Source organism: Chiloscyllium plagiosum, unplaced genomic scaffold (genome assembly GCF_037043375.1).
Source record: "Chiloscyllium plagiosum isolate Xiang-an unplaced genomic scaffold, Cpla_swu_hap1 HiC_scaffold_7, whole genome shotgun sequence".
NCBI lineage: Eukaryota > Metazoa > Chordata > Chondrichthyes > Orectolobiformes > Hemiscylliidae > Chiloscyllium > Chiloscyllium plagiosum.
In genome coordinates, this window is record NW_028270145.1 from 92,736,919 (window position 1) to 92,758,187 (window position 21,269).

At 42.7% G+C, this 21,269-nt stretch overlaps 1 protein-coding gene across 6 annotated transcripts in view; it reads left to right on the top strand.

Annotated features, from left to right (window-relative positions):
- Window positions 1-21,269, top strand: part of lypd6 (LY6/PLAUR domain containing 6) — a 238,790-nt gene that overhangs the window by 161,371 nt on the left and 56,150 nt on the right. The window lies entirely within an intron of this gene.

Here is a 21,269-nt window from a genome sequence, read left to right on the forward strand (position 1 = left end):
TCATTGATTTTTTTAAAAAAGTGTGACTGTTTAGCACAACCAACTTAAAATGCTTGCATTTTTGGAAATGTTATTCAGGTTTAAATTAAGAGTTGCAAAATAAAATTAATCTCCATGTATGGGTGCCTTTGTTCCTTTTTAAAACAAAACCTATCATAGTGCAGCTTACAGCAATACAAGGTCAGAGAAGAAAATGAAATTGTATGCTCAGTGAGATCCTTCTCTGCTTACTCACTACTGAAAGGTATAGTGATTTTTAACCCCGAGACAGAAAGCTGTGATTTCAGGTTGCACTCTAAAGATTGAGTACAAATATTTAGGCTATCAGATCAGTAAGGACAGAATGCTGCATTATCAGATGATGATATGTTAAACTAAGGTACTTTATATGTTTCTAAAATGAAGACAAACAATTTCATGGCAATATTTCAAAGAAGAACAGCAATGTTTTCGTGAATGTTCTAGGCAATATGTATCTCTGAACCAATACCATCTAAACAAATTTACCTCAACATTTTTACATTTGTTTTGTGGGTCTTCACTGTGTACAAATTCACTGTATTTTTATTAACATTAGAACAGGAAATACATTTCAAAAGTTTTTTTTGAATCTTCTCAATGGTGCAAGTTATGATATAACCGCACATGTATTAATATGACAGGAACACAAGAAACAGGAATAACAGCAAATCATATGACCTGTTGAACATATTCTACTACTTGGTACAATCCCAGCTGCTCCTTATAACCTTGATTCCAAACATCTACCGCAGCTTTCAATGTATTCAACTATGGAGCATTCACAGCCAGTTGAGGAAGATGATTCTAAAGATATGCAATGTTTAGAGTGAAGTTACTTCTCTTCATTGTTATTTTATCTTGGAGCTGTTACCCATGTTTTAGGTTCTACTCTTTCAACTCCACCTCTGGAACTCCCAGCATTGAGGATTGCCCACAGGAAGGATAGTTTAGGTGGCAAGGACACTAACGTTGGGGATTTGGTACTCAGTGGTCTGCAATGGATTAGTGCTGATTGACCCATCTGTTCCTTCCCCAAAGGGAAAACAGTAGCTTTGTGATAATGTCGGGGGACTGATAATCCAACAGCCCAAGCTGACCCAGATTCAGATCCTATTACAGTAGCTGGTGGAATTTAAATTCAGTTACAAATTCTGAGTAATACTGATCCTAAAGATATCTTTAGTTGCTGGTTTAAAAATAAATGTGGTTCACAAATGTCCATAAACAGAGGAGTTTTCAATCCTGACCTGGTCTGGTCTACATGTGACTCCAGAAACACTACCTGGTTGACTCTTAACTTGCCTTTAAAGTGGTGTAGCATGGTTCAGGGTGCAGTTAAGCATAAGCAACAAGTGCTGGCATTGCTGACAATGCTCACATCAAATGAAAGGATAAATAAATGAACTCACAGCCTGCCTGCAATGACTAACAAGTCGAGTAGGATGATCTTTCGTGTCCTGCCTGAAAATGAGAATCTCCTGAAATGGTCTGTATTTGACCATATTTGAGGGCGCCAACTGGCAAGAAAAGGTTTTGGTCTTCTCCCATGGAAGTGGTTGCAGTCTGAAATTGCAACACCACCTTATGATATTTCCTTCCTGTCCCTGGACCATTACTTCCACACCCATAGGATTCTCCCTTCTCTATATCTCTCTTTCCCTTCTTTCTACTTTGTGTCTATGTGTTTGAGACACTAATTTTTCAGATTTAGTTGCCATGAATCTGGCCCAACTTGATTGTGTCTGGCTGTTGTTGGTATTAAGGGAGTAGATAATTGATTTTGGGGAGGATTTGAGGTATAGTTCTGCTTCTTGTGGTCACAAAGCTGTAGTGTGTCTAATTTTCACAATGACTGAGTTGGTTACTAAGAAGCAAATAAGTTGCAGAATAGTTAATCGAAGAAGTGTAAGAATTGCTTCCACAAGAGTTGTTTTTGTCTATCCATGTGTCAAATTGATGCCTGTTTAGTTTAAATTGGAGAAAGTGAGGACTGCAGATGCTGGAGATCAGAGCTGAAAAATGTGTTGCTGGAAAAGCGCAGCAGGTCAGGCAGCATCCAAGGAGCAGGAGAATCGATGTTTCGGGCATAAGCCCTGCTTCAGGAATGAGGAGGATGTGCCAAGCAGGCTAAGAGAAAAGGTAGGGAGGAGGGACTTGGGGGAGGGGCGTTGGAAATGTGATAGGTGGAAGGAGGTTAAGGTGAGGGTGATGGGCCGGAGTGGGGGTGGGGGCAGAGAGGTCGGGAAGAAGATTGTAGGTCAAAAAGGCGGTGCTGAGTCCGAGGGTTGGGACTGAGATAAGGTGGGGGGAGGGGAAATGAGAAAGCTGAAGAAATCTGCATTCATCCCTTGTGGTTGGAGGGTTCCTAGGCGGAAGATGAGGTGCTCTTCCTCCAGGAGTCATGTTGCCATGGTCTGGCAATGGAGGAGGCCAAGGACCTGCATGTCCTTGGCGGAGTGGGAGGGGGAGTTGAAGTGTTCAGCCACGGGGTGGTTGGGTTGGTTGGTGCGGGTGTCCCAGAGGTGTTCTCTGAAACGTTCCGCAAGTAGGCGGCCTGTCTCCCCAATGTAGAGGAGGCCACATCGGGTGCAGTAAATGATGTGTGTGGAGGTGCAGGTGAATTTGTGATGGATATGGAAGGATCCCTTGGGGCCTTGGAGGGAAGTGAGGGGGGAGGTGTGGGCGCAAGTTTTGCATTTCTTGCAGTTGCAGGGGAAAGTGCCGGGAGTAGAAGTTGGGTTGGTGGGGGGTGTGGACCTGACGAGGGAGTCACGGAGGGAGTGGTCTTTACGGAATGCTGATAGGGGAGGGGAGGGAAATATATCCTTGGTGGTGGGGTCTGTTTGGAGGTGGCGGAAATGATGAAAGATGATACACTGTATCTGGAGGTTGGTGGGGTGGTAAGTGAGGACCAGTGGGATTCTGTCCTGGTGGTGATTGGAGGGGCGGGGTTCAAGGGCAGAGGAGCGGGAAGTGGAGGAGATGCGGTGGAGGGCATCGTCAACTACGTCTGAGGGGAAATTGTGGTCTTTAAAGAAGGAGGCCATCTGGGTAGTTCGGTATTGGAATTGGTCCTCCTGGGAGCAGATGCGGTGGAGGTGAAGGAATTGGGAATATAGGATGGCGTTTTTACAGGGGGCAGGGTGGGAGGAGGTGTAATCTAGGTAGCTGTGGGAATCGGTTGGTTTATAGTGAATGTCCGTGTTGAGTCGATTGCCCGAGATAGAAATGGAGAGGTCTAGGAAGGGGAGGGAGGAGTCTGAGACGGTCCAGGTAAATTTGAGGTCTGGGTGGAAGGTGTTAGTAAAGTGGATGAACTGTTCAACCTCCTCGTGGGAGCACAAGGTAGCGCCGATACAGTCATCGATGTAGCGGAGGAAAAGGTGGGGGATGGTGCCAGTGTAGCTGCGGAAGATGGACTGTTCCACATATCCGACGAAGAGGCAGGCATAGCTGGGGCCCAAGCGGGTGCCCATGGCTACTCCTTTGGTTTGGAGGAAGTGGAAAGATTGGAAAGAGAAGTTGTTCAGAGTGAGGACCAGTTCAGTCAGTCGAAGGAGGGTGTCAGTTTAAATTGGAGGAGATCAACACCATACAGTGGCAACTCCATATTTTGTTTCGAGCTAAATACAGCCTTTTTACCCCAAGGGCAGAACCATGGGAGGAGGTGGGGCAGGGAGACAAGATTCCACAACTGAGATGCCATGACTGCAGGAATGGTAAAAGATCCAAAAAATGTGCCTGTTAACTTGCATTGGTTTTTGCCGTGCAGAGAGATTAAGTCACAGCAAGCTAAAGGTTATATAACATTCAGACAGCAGATGAAAAGGACGGGTTGGTGCTGAGAACACATCACATTGTGCAGCTGAGAAATTATGTCGGAGGGTGTTGCCCCTGTATTTAGGCAGTTTTATTTTGGCTCATTTGTCAAGATGTGCAGCAACATGCCACCTTCAAACCTTCATTCAGTCTCTAATTTGACGGCTCGTGGGGAACCTGCTAAATCTAATCTCTATTTACAACACACCCTACAGCTTTGTTTCTGTTTAAACTGTCGCTGCAAGCACGTTATTACATCCATTGCATACAGATGTGGTAATTTATCACAGTATTAATACTTGTTGCCACTTCTCAATGACTGTTTCCCATATTGTCTGACTGCTGCACCCTGAATAAGAGACAAAAATATCACCTGTTTTGGAGAAATGTTTCCACACATCCCATCACCTGCTGTTTAGTAAGATGCCATTCCAAAGATGTAAATCTGAAAGACCGTTCAATGCTGCCACTTGGCACTGATGGATTACGCTTGTACCTTGAGTGTACCAGTGACAGCTTTCATATTCTGCCAAGTGACCAATAAAAGAGCAACAAAAACATTTCCTAATAATGGAAATATAGATTGTCTTTGCAGTGCAGTTCCACATTCAACAGCCTAGTTTGGAAAACCAATTAGTAAGAAAATGAAAATTCACAACAAATGTAAAGGTGCAAGGCATTCCGTGTAAGCATGGTGAGATGATGGGAATAGTGAGAGGGAGGAAGACGCTCAAGACCACATTTGACAGAGTTGGCATCAAGGGACCCGAGCACAACTGGGAACAGTGGGTATCGAGGGTAAACTCACTGCTGGTTGGAGTCATACCTGACACAAAGGAAGGTGGTTGTGTTTGTTGGAGGTCAGTCACCTTAGCTCCAGGATATCTGTTCAGGCATTTCTCATGGTAGTGTCCTAGGCACAACCATCTTCAGTTGTTTCATCAATGACCTTCCCTCCATCATAAGGCCAGAAGTGGGGTGTTCATTGCTGGTTGTGCAATGTTCAGCACCATTTGCAACTCTTCATATATTGAAGCAGTCCATGTTCAAATGCAATAAGACCCGGACAAGATCCAGGCTTGGACTTATAAGTGGCAAGTAACATTCACACCACACAATATCAGGCAATGACCATCTCCAATAAAAAAAAATCTAATCACTGTCCTTTGACATTCAGTGGTGTAACTATCACTCAATTCCTCACAATCAACATCCTGAGAGTTACCATTGACCAGAGCTTGAACTGCACTGGCCACATAAATACAGTGGCTACAAGAACAGATTAGAGTCTCGGAATGCTGCGGCATGTAACTGACCTCCTGACTCACTAAAGCTGATTGCCATCTCAAAGGCACAAGTTAGAAGTGTGATGGAATACTCCCCACTTGCCTGATTAGGTGCAGCTTGGACAACACTGAACAAACCTGACACTATCCAGGACAAAGCACCTGCCCGATTGGCACCAAATCCACAAACATCCACTCCCTCCACCACAGACTCTCAGTACCAGCAGTGTTTACCATCTGCAAGATCAGAAATATACTAAAAATCCTTCCAAACCCATGACTGCTTCCATCTATAAGCTTAAGGCCAGCATGGGAACCTCTGAGTCACTCACCATCCTGACTTGGAAATATATTGCTATTCCTCTGTTGCTGGGTCAAACTCTCTCAGCATTATATGTGTACCTGCCTGCATGTGCTGGTAGTGGGCATGGTGATGGACAAGCTGGGTCCTTGCCTTATCTGGCTGCTGAGCTCTTTCAGTGGCCCCTCCACCCATCTAGCCCCTCCCAGGCCAATTGACTGTGATATGGCTTTGGGGCAGCTGGTATTCTCTTCTCTGGGCTCCTCACTGACTACTTCCAGCTAGGGGAGGAGGGGTGGGATTTGTTGGGTCAGGGCTCATGATGTTCACCTGTCAGCTACATTATTCCTGGATTATCAGAGACAGTCATGTCAGAACATAACACAAATAGCATAATAACCTAAATACAAATGATATTGCAGGTATTAAAAATCTGAATCCAATCAGAAAATATTGGTACCGTGTAGAAGGTCAGGCAACACTTGTAGACAGACAAAAATAGCCATAAGGACACAGTGATAATTTGGTCATTGTGTGGTAATTGTTGACTGTGCCAATGGATTAACCAGGTTTGGATCTACTATTTGTTCAGGCTTGTTTTGTGCAAGACAACATCTACAGGTGAATGGTTTTAGATAACATGTTAATTATCCATCATGATCCTAGAAGGTGATACCATTTACACTGGAAAGCAACATAAATTCATCAATTAGTATTTCCATGCCAGAATGCATTGCAATAAAACACTTAAACTCTGATATCAGTGATTAATGTTGCGTCAAATCCGTTTATTTTTCTCCCTGTTAAAGTGAGCCAGAATGAATGTTTTCCTCCAGTGTGGGTCAAGATGTCAATAGTGTTTTGCATTTACTGTCATTCAAATGTCAAAGTATTCTCAAAAGAAGCAAATAGCCTCCCAATGCCATCTCACCAACAAGGTAGTTGGTTGTTTTCAGAGATACAGTACTCCGTTTGTAGAGAGCTCTCACCAATCTCTGAAAGAGTTAACATTAACTCTAGAATGTTTTTCAACTGTGTTTACTCTTTAACTGTTTGTTGAAGATAAACAAACAGTTGAATATAAGTTAAAGATAAATAGGAACTTATTATAAATCTGTCCAATTTCACTGATGTCCCTTTAGTTTTGCTGTTTACACTCCAGGGCATTGAAAGGCTTCATTTAGTTATTACAGTTGAGCTGATTTTCACTGTCACTTAGCAGGTAAATAAAGATCTTGAACAAAATGAGTCATCATCTGCTAGGCTACCTCTTCCCCACACACAAATTGGGGTCTGAATGACATCATTAGGTCCTGATTGCGTTTTGGTGGACTGCTTGCCATTCCTGAAAGCTTACACCCAAAACATCAATTCTCCTGCTCCTCAGATGCTGCCTGATCTGCTGTGCTTTTCCAGCGCTACACTTTTTGACTCTGATTCTCCAGCATCTGCAGTCTTCACTTTCTCTCAGTGCCTAATGGAACCACTCTGCTCATGTGCAATAGTTTTCCAACTGGAAAAAGGAGAAAGGTTTTCTTAAAACAATTGTGCTTTTATTTCTCCTGACTCCACAAAAATACTTTGAACCACTGCTAGTCTGACCTTGCTGTACCTTTGTAATGCCTCCCTACTCTGATCTGCACATACCTTGAAACCTTTAGTTGACATTTGTGATGCCAAAGAGCCATAAATTATAGAGGAATGTCTCTTTCGCATCTACAGTTCAACAGTCAAATTTGTAACCTCGAGTGCTTTTCTCGCGGATGTCTAGAAAGGTCATGGTTCACCCCGTTGGTGTTCACCATCATTTTGGATATGTGGATTTTGTGCTGTGTATAAATAGAATGCTACTCCCCCAAACTAAACTCTTGTTGATGGGACTCTTAGACAAATTAAAGCAATTTTGTTTTTAAACAGTCACATTCTTTAACTTTTTTTTTTAAATGCGTTGAATATCTGAATCCTAAATATTTGTTAAAAACTCGTTCACTCGCTCAGATTTGGTGAGAAGATATTGGCAATACTAATAGGTCACCAGTAACTGAAGTCTGTCATGAGGTCCTGAACTGGGGAAGATTCAATTTTTCTCCTGTTTATATTTTTTTTTTTCTTTTTTTTTCCCCTTTAACCCCCACACTACCACCTAAAGTGCGGTAGTGCTTATTTTATCCCCAGAACCCATGGTGTGTGTGTGCAGGTGTGAGACACAGTGAAAGACACAGTGCACCAATCTTTATTCAATTTCCACCACCAGGAAGATAGGAAAACACCCGGGTGGCCAGTGACAAACACTGCCCTTCACATCAAAGGGCAATGCTGTGTGATCAAAACAGTGAGGAGGAGGGTAGGGACTAAATCAAAATAGAATTGGAGGGAGAAATGATGCACTCCACTCCCTGCGGCGCCCACCTCTCCCTGAACAACTCCAGGGTGTTGGTCGACACCGCGTGCTCCTTCTCCAAGGACACCCGGGCCCTGACGTAACCGCGGAAGGGGGGCAGGCAGTCGGCCTTAACGACCCCCTCCACGGTCCGCTGCCTGGACCTGTTGATGGCCAGTTTGGCCAGGCCCAGGAGCAGACCCACGAGGAGGTCTTCAGACCTGCCCTCCTTCCTCCGTACCGGGTGCCCAAAGATCAGGAGCGTGGGACTGAAGTGCAGCCAAAAACAGAGGAGAAGGTTTTTAAGGAAATCAAAAAGGGAGTGCAAACGCCCACACCCAATATAGACGTGGTCCACGGACTCCACAGCACCACAGAACAAGCAGTTGGGCTGGGAGTCCGTGAACCACCGCAATCTGCGGTTGCAGGGGACTGCTGCGTGCAGCACCCTCCACCCCAGATCCCCGAGAGAAAGGAGGAGGACTCCCGCGTAGAGAGCCCTCCACTGGGGATCCCCACCGCCCGGTGGAAATGGGCACGCCAAGGCGTGTCCGGACGGTGGCTGAGGGAGAAGAGGTGGATGGTGTGCAGCAGCAGTCGATACAGGACCTTTCTCTTCACCTCCCTAAACAAAACAAAATTAAAATTTCGGAGGCGGCTCAGGTTGTGGGGCACAGGCTCCCGCGGGAAGTACGGGACCTTGGGGCCAATGTGAAATTCGTCCGGGCTGGGGTGAGCGCGGACGCTGGGGAAGATTCAACTACTGCTTACTCTTTTTGCCAATTGGTGGAATAATAATAGCCTATTAGGATCATTTGGCTTGGATACCCAAAGCAGGGTCATGCAACATTCTGAATTAAAAACAGAAAGTGCTGGAGAAATGCAATAGGTCTGGCAGCATCTGTGACAAGGGAAACAGTTAATGTTTTGAGTCCAATATGAACATAGAACATTACAGTGCAGTACAGGCCCTTCAGCCCTTGATGTTGCACTGACCTGTGGAACCAATCTGAAGTCCATCTAACCTACACTATTCCATTCTTGTCTATATGCCTATCCAATGACTTTAAATGTGAGTCTACTACTGTTGCCGGCAGTGTGTTCTACCCCCCTACTACTCTCTGAGTAAAGAAACTACCTCTGACATCTGTCCTGTATTTATCACCCCTCAATTTAAAGCTATGTCCCCTCGTGCTAGCCATCGCTATCCAAGGAAAAAGGCTCTTCCTGTCCAACCTATCTAATCTTCTCATTATCTTATATGTCTCAATTAAGTCACCTCTCAATCTTCTCTCTTACGAAAACAGCCTCAAGTCCCCCAGCCTTTCCTTGTAAGACCTTCCCTCCATACCAGGCAACATCCTACTGGATTTCCTCTGAACCCTTTCCAAAGCTTCCACATCCTTCCCATAATGCAGTGACCAGAACTGTACACAATACTCCAAGTGTGGCTGCACCAGAGTATTATACAGCTGCAGCATGATCTAATGGTTCCGAAACTCAATCCTTCTACCAATAAAAGCTAACACACCACATGCTTTCTTAACAACCCTCTCAACCTGGTTGGCAATTTTTAAGGATCTATGTACCTGGATACCAAGATCTCTCTGCTCATCTACACACCAAGAATCTTACTGGTAGTCCAATACTCTGCATTCCTGTTACTCATTCCAAAGTGAATCACCTCACACTTTTCCATATTAAGCTCCATTTTCCATCTCTCAGCCCAGGTCTGCAGCTTATCTATGTCTCTCTGTAATCTACAACATCCTTCGTCACTATCCACAACTCTACTGACCTTAGTGTTAATCGCAAATTTATGAACCCATCTTTCTATGCCCTCATCCAGCTCATTTATAAAAATGGCAAACAACAGTGGACCCAAAACAGATCCTTGCAGTATCCCACTAGTAACTGAACTCCAAGATGAATATTTCCCATCAACCACTGCCCTCTGTCTTCTTTCAGTTAGCCAATTTCTGATCCAAACCACTAAATCACCCTCAATCCTATGCATTTGTATTTTGTACAATAGCCTACCTTGGGGAACCTTATCAAACACCTTACTGAAATCTATATACACCACATCAACCGCTTTACTCTCATCCACCTGTTTGGTCACCTTCTCAAAGAACTCAATAAAGTTTGTGAGGCATGACCTACCCTTCACAAAACCGTGTTGATGATCCCTAATCAACTTATTCATTTCTAAATGGTTATAAATCCTATCTCTTATAACATTTTACAACTGAAGTAAGGCTCACAGGTCTATAATTTCCAGGGTTGTCTCTACTCTCCTTGAACAAGAGAACAATATTTGCTATCCTCCAGTCTTCTGGCACTATTCCTGTAGACAATGCCGACATAAAGATCAAAGCCAAATGCTCAGCAATCTTCTCACTATCTTCCCAGAGAATCCGAGGATAAATCCCATCCGGCCCAGGGGACTTATCTATTTTTACACTTTCCAGAATTGTTAACACCTCCTCTTCTCCGGTACCTCAATCCCATCTAGTCTAATAGCCTGGATCTCAGTATTCTCCTCGATGACATTGTCTTTTTCTAGTGTGAATACTGATGAAAATTATTCATTTAGCGTTTCCTCCTCTCCTCTGACACCATGCACAACTTCCCACTACTGTACTTGATTGACCCTAATCTTACTCTAGTCATTCTTTTATTCCTTATACACCTATAGAAAGCTTTAGGGTTTTCCTTGATCTGAAAAACTGGTTGATTTTTCTGATTTGATAGTCTTGCGAGCTGCTGGTTTTACTTTGGACTGTTTAATGACAGAATACCCTGGTTGAAATGAAACAGTCACTTGGATCTAAGATTAACAGCGATTGGCACTTCATGACTGATCAACCAAAGATATTTTGCTCTGTGGATGTGCAGCAATCTGAGTTATGATGTCTTTGAAACACATGACAAATTAGCAAAATTCTGTATAAATAGGAAGAAGAATGAAACTCTATATTTTACAACATCCAAAAGTTAAGAGTAATGAACTATTTGGATAAAGAATTAATGTTAACATCAAATGGGCACAAGGGACTGCTTGAAATGAGAAGGCTTATTTAAAAAACTATTTAGCTGTGTTTATAAAAGATTAAGCTGCCTTAATTAGTAACATTTCCAAATGAAATAATAATCATGCAACATGCTAAATGGTGCAAATTACTCTAAGTGTCTGTTTGATAAGTTCAGAACCACCTAGCTTAGTAGATCACGGACTACACCTTCTTTAACACAACTCTTTGAGTTACTTTGCAGTATTTGATTTTTCTTTCTCAATATTTGAAGCCATGTTAGCTGCATCTGCAATGTGTAGATATGAAGTTCTCGATGCTCAAGATACAATAACCACCCACTTGTGCAGCATGCAACAAAGGTCAATTTGAGGAATCTTGTCACATGATCAAATCAGTCAGCACCAGTCACATTTATGGTAAATAGATGGAAAGAGCAGAGACTGAGAGATTGCTAATTGTTAACATGTGTAATATGCACACTGTTACACTAATTTGTATGGACTTGTCTGTGATTATATGCAATATCAATATATTTATATAAAATATATACTTTTGTATGCTTTTACAAATGACTGTGTTTTGTTCCTTTTTATTCCTTCTTTGGTCTTTGCCTCGGAATAAAAATTTTAGCAGTGCATTCTCCCGCTTTGCTTGTTGTTGGGTTTTCATTGTTTCAGCATTTAGAATTGACTTTGACATGAAAATAGTCACTGGTCAATGTGTTGCTGTCTCTTTGCATCCTGTTGACTTTATACAATCCTGACAGTGCGGTATAAATGTTTGTTAGTCTTGTGTAAAGGTAGTAAGCAACTTTATTGCGTATGCATAGGATTTGTTCTTCTGCTTCCCCATATCCATGTACAGTCACCCAAGCACAGATGCTATGCCCTAGCTTTTTGATGACTGGTTTTGCATAGCATGAATTGGTCAAATCGTTGAAAAAGTTGCTATAACCAGTTCTGAGCGAGTGTCTCACACACATGGGTGAAATATTCTTTTACGTTTTGTGAAGACTGTATGCAGCATGCATATCAAAAGCAATCCCATGTCTGTGTGTTCCTCTGCCATGGTGAGCATATTCACTATGAAAGCTTTCGACATTTGTGTCATGCTCTGATATCATGGCAATCTAGACACTGTGCCATTGTCAGAATCTTATAGTCATTGAACTTAGCAACTCAAGGTTGCATTTAGCTTTAACGATACCATGTATGGTCAAACAGATGGTGTTGCCATGGGATCCCTTCGAGGCTCAGCTCAAACTAAACATTTTGTTGGTTTTGTGATGCAGGATTTCCATTTCAGAATAGGGGCAGATAGTTGTGGGTCATTTCTGTGAAGACCTTTGTTTAAAAGGTCAGCAAGGCAATTTTGGATAGTTACCTATATACAGCTGTTTCAAGAAAGCATATGTCTACAAATGAGCCTTGGAGAACCTCCTGTAGTGTTAATGGATACAATGGTTATACTGTTTGATATAAAATAGACAGAGCTGAAAAATATGTTGCTGGAAAATCGCAGCAGTTCAGGCAGCATCAAAGGAGCAGGAGAATCGACGTTTCGGGCATAAGTCCTTCTTCAGGAAGGGCTTATGCCTGAAACGTCAATTCTCCTGCTCCTTTGATGCTGCCTGACCTGCTGCGCTTTTCCAGCAACACATTTTTCAGCTCTGATCTCCAGCATCTGCAGTCCTCACTTTCTCCTATAAAATAGACAGAGCAAATATATTTGGGCAGGAAAACTTGGATAGAAATCCTCAAGTTGTTAGCCCGAGGCTTTCTCAGTTCTATCAGATTTATGAGAGGTTAATGCTGGAAGATGCATAAAGGAATGGTAAAATTGTCTCCACAATTCAAGAGAAAAAAGTGACGGGGAAATCCATTAAGTGTGAAAAAGGGGACATTCACTTGGTCAAAGAAGTAGGTTTCAAGGCACATCTTAAGATGAGATGGAAATGTGTTGCTGGAAAAGCGCAGCAGGTCAGGCAGCATCTAGGGAACAGGAGAATCGACGTTTCGGGCATTAGCCCTTCTTCAGGCTAATGCCCGAAACGTCGATTCTCCTGTTCCCTAGATGCTGCCTGACCTGCTGCGCTTTTCCAGCAACACATTTCCATCTCTGATCTCCAGCATCTGCAGACCTCACTTTCTCCTCACATCTTAAGATGAGTCAGAGCTTAAGAGGCTGTAGAATTTAGGTGGAAAATCACAAGTGTTGCATCTAGGCAGTTGAAGGTGCAACTAGAACAAAATGAGGACTGCAGATGCTGGAGAGTCAGAGCCATTAGGAATGTGTGATGAGGGGCTTATGCCCGAAATGTCGACTCTCCTGCTCCTTGGATGCTGCCTAACCCACTGTGCTTTTTCGAGCACCACACTTTTTGACAGTTGAAGGTGCAGCCAACAGTGGTAGTGTGATTAAAATTGTGGATATGTAAGAGGCCAGAATTAGAATGCAAGCATTATTAAGCATTGTTGTGCTGGAGGATATTATTGAGATTGAGAGGGGCAGGGCATGGATGGCTTTGAAGCTTGGATGATTTGGAGGTGCTGGTGTTGGACCGGGGTGTACAAAGTTAAAAATCACTCAACACCAGGTTATATCCAACAGGTTTATTTGGAAGCACTAGCTTTCGGAGTGCTGCTATTTCATCAGGTGTCTGTGGTCTCCTGAGTGTAGGCTGAGAGTGTGGACTCCATTTTAATTTTAAGGTTGTGGCGCCTGCTGTAGAGTTGACGCATGAGATGATTGAGGAGTTTGCAAGAGGTGACAGTGGCAAAGTCTCTCCACGTAGTCTGTGTTGTTGAGTGGGTTTGTGATCCATAATCCTTTTAGGATCTTACCTGCTTTCCTGCATTTCTGTAGAAATTTAATGTCTGTGACGATATGTGCAATCTTCTTGGAGATCCTCTCCACTTTAAGCTGGCAGTTAGTGGTGTCGTTGATAGTCATGATTTGGAGGAACCGGTGTTGGACTGGGGTATACAAAGTTAAAAATCACACAGCATCAGGTTATAGCCCAACAGGTTTATTTGGAAGCACTATCTTTCGGAGCACTGCTCCTTCATCAGGTGGTTGTGGAGTTTTGGGTGAAGCTGGGGTGAAGTTTTAAAAATTGGGGCAGAGGACATGAATACCCTGACATAACCAATGATGGTTCTACAACTGTAGACATAAGCCTTAGGTCTTTGTCATATACAACAGTGCTGCAAAATTAACATAAAATAACAAAATTAACATAACATACTTGCCATTACTCAACGAGGCAGGCTTTTGCTGCTGGGAGGTCTCCTGCTGTTTATGAAGGTAGAGACCCCATGTTGTGCCTGTCTGTCAGCACCTCCAGAGAATGATCCAACCACTGACAGAAAGCTAGTGTCAAGTGATCGTTCATGCTTTGATATTGAAACTGAGCCACATGGGCCAAGCAATGCTGTTACTTTGAGAATGCTCAAATGAAAGATGACTTGATAATAACATAAGGTTGCAGAAGATGGTGAAATCTTTAACACAAACATGTCTGATGCTGTGGGACCCAAGGTTTATTTAACTAAGGTAATCTGTTGTCGTGACCTTTTATTATAAAACAACTGCTATTCCAAACAGTTGTGATTAGCTTAATTATTTTTCCCTCTGTATGTTGTATTCCTGCTGATTTTTGTTTAATTATTACAAAGAGAAGTTATTGGTGATTGCTCAGCCGTGTGAGATGGGGAACTGCATTGACATCAGGTGGAGATATTATTAACACAAGTTGCTTTAGCTAACCAATTAATTTCTGCTATTAATTTAATTGGTTTACACTGATGGACTTGGCAAGTCCTTCAAGCTAGTTCCACCAATGAATATCATTGGTACTTAATTATTAAGGCATGAATTTTATTGTAAATTGTGACAGGAAAAAGGCTATCTTGAAGTATATCGTCATTGTTGTCCAAAAATTATTTGTCACATTCATCAATGAGCTCACACAAATGGTAAGTAATTGAGTGTCCAGTTTTGATTTATAGTGTTCATTAAGGAGGTGTAGACATTATCCATAAAGCTAGGATGATTTTCCATCAGTAATTGCCCTGAGAAGGTCATGGTGAGCCACCTTCTGAAACATTCTGAAAAGCCTGAAAGGCTGTTTTAGACAGCAGCTAAGACTCCACCGCATTGCTGTGGATCTGAAAATTACCTACAGGTCAGACCAAATCAAGGTAGCAGATTTCTTTCCTTCAATAAAGCACCCATTGTAAAACCATGTCCAATTTAACAATAGTCAGCAGCTTCATGCTCTTCCCAGGACTAGGTGTATTTTTATCTCCATCTTTGAAACCAGCTAAATTTAAGCTCTTCACCTGCTGGGGTAAGATTTGAACATCCATCTCCAGATCATTTGTCCAGACCATTTGGATGACACGTCTAGTACCATTGCCAGTTTATTAGTGTACCCCATCATTTACTTTTTTTAGACATATGTTGGTTGAGGGAGAGATGTTGGCAAAGCCACCAGAAAGACTCTCTGCTCTGTTTGTGTGGTGTCAAAGGTATTTTTTAAATCCATCTTTGCAAGTAGAATAGCTCTAACATTATTCAAAAGACAATGCTGACTACTTTCACCATCACATTGAAGTACCTACCTAGATTATGTGCTCAAGTCTGGAGTGGAGCTGGGCCTCAGCTCACAATTTTAACTCGGTTAGTTGATTTATAATGCAGAATGACACAAACAGCACAAGTTCAATTCCTGCACTGGTTGAGGTTACCATGAAGATCCTACATTCTGAACTTCACCCCTCACCTGAGATGTGGTGACCCTCAGGTTAAACCCATCACCAGTTCTCTCTCTCTCTCTCTCTTTCTCTAAGGAGAGAGCAGCCCTTTGGTGCTTTAGGACTATGGCAACTTTACCTTTACAGTTTGTCTGTGGAGAAACAAAGTTAACCTTTTGAGTCTGATATGAATCAATCTTTACATTATTGTGTTTTAAAGGCAGTGAGGGGAAAGAAAGCAGGAATGTGGCATTGAGATAAGGCATCAGCCTTGATCATATTGAATGGCAGAGCAGACATGAAGGGTTAATCGACATATTCTTTCTCCTGGTTTCCATAATGTACTGAACTAGAATCCAATTCTGAAGAGTCATACATAACTCAATCTTGTTTCAGTCTCAACAGATGCGACTGAGTTTCTCCACCAGTTTATACCTTTGTTTCAGATCTCCAACATCTGCAGTATTTTGCTTTTATGCCTGTTTGCCCACTCGGGTCAGCTTAAAGTTCCCATTGCATGGCATTGAAAAGGAACAGGTGACACCTCCCCAGTATGCTTCTCCTAACATAATATTTATTCCCCAACCAACAACACTGACAACTGATTATTTGATTATGATCACATTGTTATACCAGTGAGGCGAGGAATAGGAAGATAGCACATTTAAATATGTGGTGAAGGAGCTCGTGTAGGAGGGAGGGCTTCAGATATCTGGATCATTGGGATGTTTTCTGGGGCAGATGGGACCTTTACAAGGACAGGCTGTACCTAAACTGGAGGGGCACCAATAACCTGGCAGAGAGATTTGCTCGTGTCACAGGAGAGTTTAAATGAGTGTGGCAGGGAGGTGAGAACTAGAGCAGTAGGTCAGAAGGTAAAGTGACTGAGGAGAAGTTAGAGGCTAAGGCCAGTAAGGCTAAGAGGAAGAACAGGGTGAAAGTGAGGACTGCAGATGCTGGAGATTAGAGTCAAGAGTGTGGTCCTAGAAAAGCACAGCAGGTCAGGCAGCATCCGAGAGCAGGAAAATATACGTTTCGGGCAAAAGAGAACAGACAGGGAGACCTTAGTGAACGTGGCGGGACTGACAGTATGAGTGTATTAATTTTAATGCAAGGACCATGACAGGAAAGGCAGATGAACTTGGAACTTGCATCAGTTCATAAACCATCTTGTATCTATTACAGATACTTGGCTGACAGAAGTACAAGTCTGGCAGTTTAACGTTCTGGGATTTAGATAATTCAGGCAAGAGGGAGGAATGTGAAAGAGGTGAGGGAGTTGTGTTACTAACTCGGGAGAACATCACAACCGTACTGAGGGAGGAGACTTTGGAGAACTCATGCAGTGAGGCCATGTGAGTAGAGCTCAGGAACAGGGAAGGTGAAATCACTCCCGCAGTCCGCGGGGGATAGAGGAACAGGTATATGGCTAGATTATGAAAAAAATATAATAACAACAGGGTTGTTGTGGTCGGTGGTTTTTAACTTCTCTATACTGATTGGGATTCCCTTAGTGCCAGGGGCTTGAAATGAAAAATAACCGCCAGGTGATCGAAGTTTCAGGGGGGAACATTTTGGGAACAGTGACTGTAATTCCATAAGTTTTAAGTTACATTTGGTAAAGTATAAATGAAAGTATTCAGATGAAAGTACTAAACTGGGAGAAGACTAACTATCACAATATTAGGCAGGAACTGAGGAATGTCGATTGGGGCAGCTGTAAACCCACATCTGACATGTGTGTATCTTTTAAAGGCTAGTTGATTAGAGTTCAGGACCTGCACGTTCCTGTAAAAATGAAAGAGAAGGATGGTAAGATTCCAAGACCTTGAAAGACAAGAAAAATTATGAGCTGAAACAAAATGAGAAATGAAAAATATGTAGTGTTTAGGAAACAGAATATGAATGAAGCCCTCAAAGAATATGAAAACTCTTAGAGTTAGGGAGGGGGAAAAGGGGCCCAGCAGGATTAAAGAAAACCCCAGAGCGTTGTGTGTATATATGTATAAAAGGAGCAACGGGGTTCCGAGGGAAAGGATAGGTCCATTCAAGGACAAAGGAGGGAATGTAAGCGTGGAACTAGAGGAAGTGGGTGGGGTCCTTGTGGCACGGTGGCTCCGTGGTTAGCACTGCTGCCTCATAGCGCCAGGGACCTAGGTTTGATTCCCACCTCAGGCGAATGCCTGAGTTTGCATGTTCTCCCCATGTCTGCATGGGTTTCCTCCCACAATCCAAAAGATGCACAGTTCAGGTGAGTTGGTCATGATAAATTGCCTATAGTGTTAGGTGCTTTAGTCAGGGGTAAATAACAGGGTAGGGGAATGGGTCTGGATGGGTTACTCTTTGGAGGGTGGGTGTGGACTTGTTGGGCTGAAGGGCCTGTTTCCATACTGTAGGGAATCTGATCTAATCAAAGGAGAAGGATATGTGGATGTTGAGTCTAGAGAGGAGTATGTTGATATTAGATTAGATTAAATTAGATTACTTAGTGTGGAAACAGGCCCTTCAGCCCAACAAGTCCACACCGACCCGCCGAAGCGCACCCACCCATACCCATTCCCATTCCCATTTCCCTTCCCCTACATTTAACACTACGGGCAATTTAGTATGGCCAATTCACCTAACCTGCACATTTTTTGGACTGTGGGAGGAAACCGGAGCACCCGGAGGAAACCCACGCAGACACGGGGAGAATGTGCAAACTCCACACAATCAGTTGCCTGAGGCGGGAGTTGAACCCGGGTCTCTGGCGCTGTGAGGCAACAGTGCTAACCACTGTGCCACCGTGCCACCCATATTCTTGGATATGATATAAAAAGGAGTATGTGTTATGTGTTTTGAAAAGTAGTAAGGCAGACAAATACCCAGGGATCTATTTCAGAATGCTGAAGGAGGAAGGTGAGGAAATTGCTGGGGCATTAAACAAAATCCTTGTATCCCCTTTAGTCCCAGGAGAAGTCCCAGAGGACTGGAGGTGGCAATGTTATTCCATTGTTTCAGAAGGGCAACAGGGATAATCTGGGAAACAACAGGACAGTGAGCCTTACATCAGTGGTAGGGAAATTATTGGAGAAGATTCTAAGGGACAGGATTTACTCGCATTTGGAAAAATGTGCACTTATTAATTAGAAGCAATATGACATGATGTGGGGAAGATTATGTTTTACAAATTTGATTGAATTTTTTGAGGGAGTGACAAAGATGATTGAGGGCAGAGTGATAGATGTTGTCAGTATGAACTTCAGCAAGGCATTTGACAATGTCCCTCATGATAAGTTGAAGCAAAGATGGAATCACATGGATGCACAATGAGTTGGTTAGGTGGATACAGAACTGGCTTAGTCCTAGATGACAGGGAGTAGCATTGCAAGGACTTTTTCCTGACTGGAAATCTGTGACCAGTAGAATTGTCTGAAATGAATACTCAAATCTTCTCCTAGGTGTTCTTCCCTTGTGTTACAGTCAAAAGACAAAAGAGTCAACTCAGGCTTTAATTTATAAAAAATCAAAAGAACTGCGAATGTTGGAAACCTGAAATAAAACTAGAAAATGTGGGAAGGGTCACCAGACCTGAAAAGTTAATGTCGATTTCTCTCCAGAGATGCTGGCAGACCTGCTGAGATTTTCCAGCAATTTCTGTCTTTCGTTATTTAACACTTTTAGACACAAATACTCAACATAAAACAATACATTCACTGCAATATTTATTTCTTATTTCATCTAACAGCTTCAACTTTAACATTTCATTTAACTTCACTTTACCTTATTGTAATTTAATTTACATTTAACTCTGGTTTGAGTTTAAACTAGCTTGACCAAAGTTCCCAGCATGCTTGATTGTAGCTGTTAACCAGTCTCATTGCTATTTCCGCTGCTAACCATCTGACCACAGTGTTGTTCTGGAGGGATCAGTGCTGGGATGCCTGGTGTTTGTAATATATATATATATACAAATGATTTGAAAGAGAATGTAGATGATCTGTGAACAACCCAAAGGTTAGGGGAGCTGTAGATAGTGAAGAGGATTGCCAGAGGATACAGCAGGATATAGATAGGCTGGAAAATTGGGTAGAGAAATGGTGGATGGAGTTTAATTCAGACAAATGTGAGGTGATGCATTTTGGGAGATTTAATGCAGGAGGAAGTGTTACAATAAATGGCAGAACCCTTTAAAAGGATCAATATACAAAGGGGCCAAGGCATACAGGTCCACAGTTCCCTGAAAGCAACAACAAAGTGAATAAGGTGGTTCAAGAAAGCATAAGGTAGACTTGCCTTCATTGGTCGGGGCACAGGATATAAAAAATTGCCAAGTCATGTTACAGTTGTGCAGAACTTTAATTATGCCATGTGCGGAATATTGCATACAGCTTTGGCCACCACATGACCAGAAGGATGTGGACGCTTTGGAGAGGGTACAGTAGTGGTTTACCAGGGTGTTGATGGGTTTGGAGGATGATAGTTATGAGCAGAGAAAGTACAATCTTGATTTGTTTTAACTTGAACATCAAAGGCTGAAGGGCGACCTGATAAAAAATTTACAAATTTATGAGGGATGGATTGAATGGATAGTCAGCATTTAATTCCCAGGGTAAAAATGTCAATTACGATGGGACACAGATTTAAGGTGAAAGGGGGAAAGTTTAACAGAGATGCAAGAGGTACGATTTTTACACAGATGCTGGTAAATATCTGGAATGTGCTGCCAGAGGAGGTGGTAGATACAGATACAACTGCAATATTTAAGAAGCACCTTGACAGATCCATGCATAGATAGGAAGTAGAGGGATATGGACCGCGTAGAGGCAATAGGTTTTTAATTTAGAAAGGCGTGATGTGTTGAGGCAGTCTTCGTGGGCCATAGCACCTGTTCCTGTGCTGTACTGTTCTTTTTTTGTGTAGAAGCTTTCAATCTGCAAATAGGCTACTATGATTCCCACATTGCAATAGTGACTGCACAATGTCTACAATTGTGGATGATTGCAGCGTCATCACCCTGATCAGATTGCCTAATCCCTTCAATTCTGCATTCAAGAAACTCTGCACGTCCTTGAATTTTTGAAAAAAGTTCAACCTCATATCAACTGTTCTTAGGAAGTGTTGTGTCCAGTTCTGAGGAAGGGTCACCAAATTCGAAACACTAATTCTGATTTCTCTTCACAGATGCTGTCAGATCTGCTGAGCTTTTCCAGCAACTTCTGTGTTTTTTTCTGATATACAGCATCTACAGTTGTTTTGGTTTTTATTTAGCCATTCAAGCTGACTGCTGAAATCTCTCCAGTCTTGAAAGCTATTATTCAGAAACACTAATTGCAAGAAATGTTTTCAAGTGACCCTAGTAACTCATGGTGCCATTTTGATCAAATCAATGGGGGTATGACATGGTGGCTCAGTGTCTAGCACTCTTGCCTCACAGCACCTGGAACCCAGGTTCAATTCCAGACTTGGGTGACTGTCTGTGTGGAGTATGCACATCCTTCCTGGGTCTGTATGGGTTTCCTCCCATAGTCCAAAGATGTGCAGGCTAGATGGATTGACCATGTTAAATTGCCCATAGCATCCAGAAATGGCTCGGTGGATTAGCCATGGGAAAAAAGCAGGGTTACAGAGATAGGGTAGAGGAATGGGTCTGAGTAGGATGCTCTTCAGAGGATGAATCAAGACTTCCAC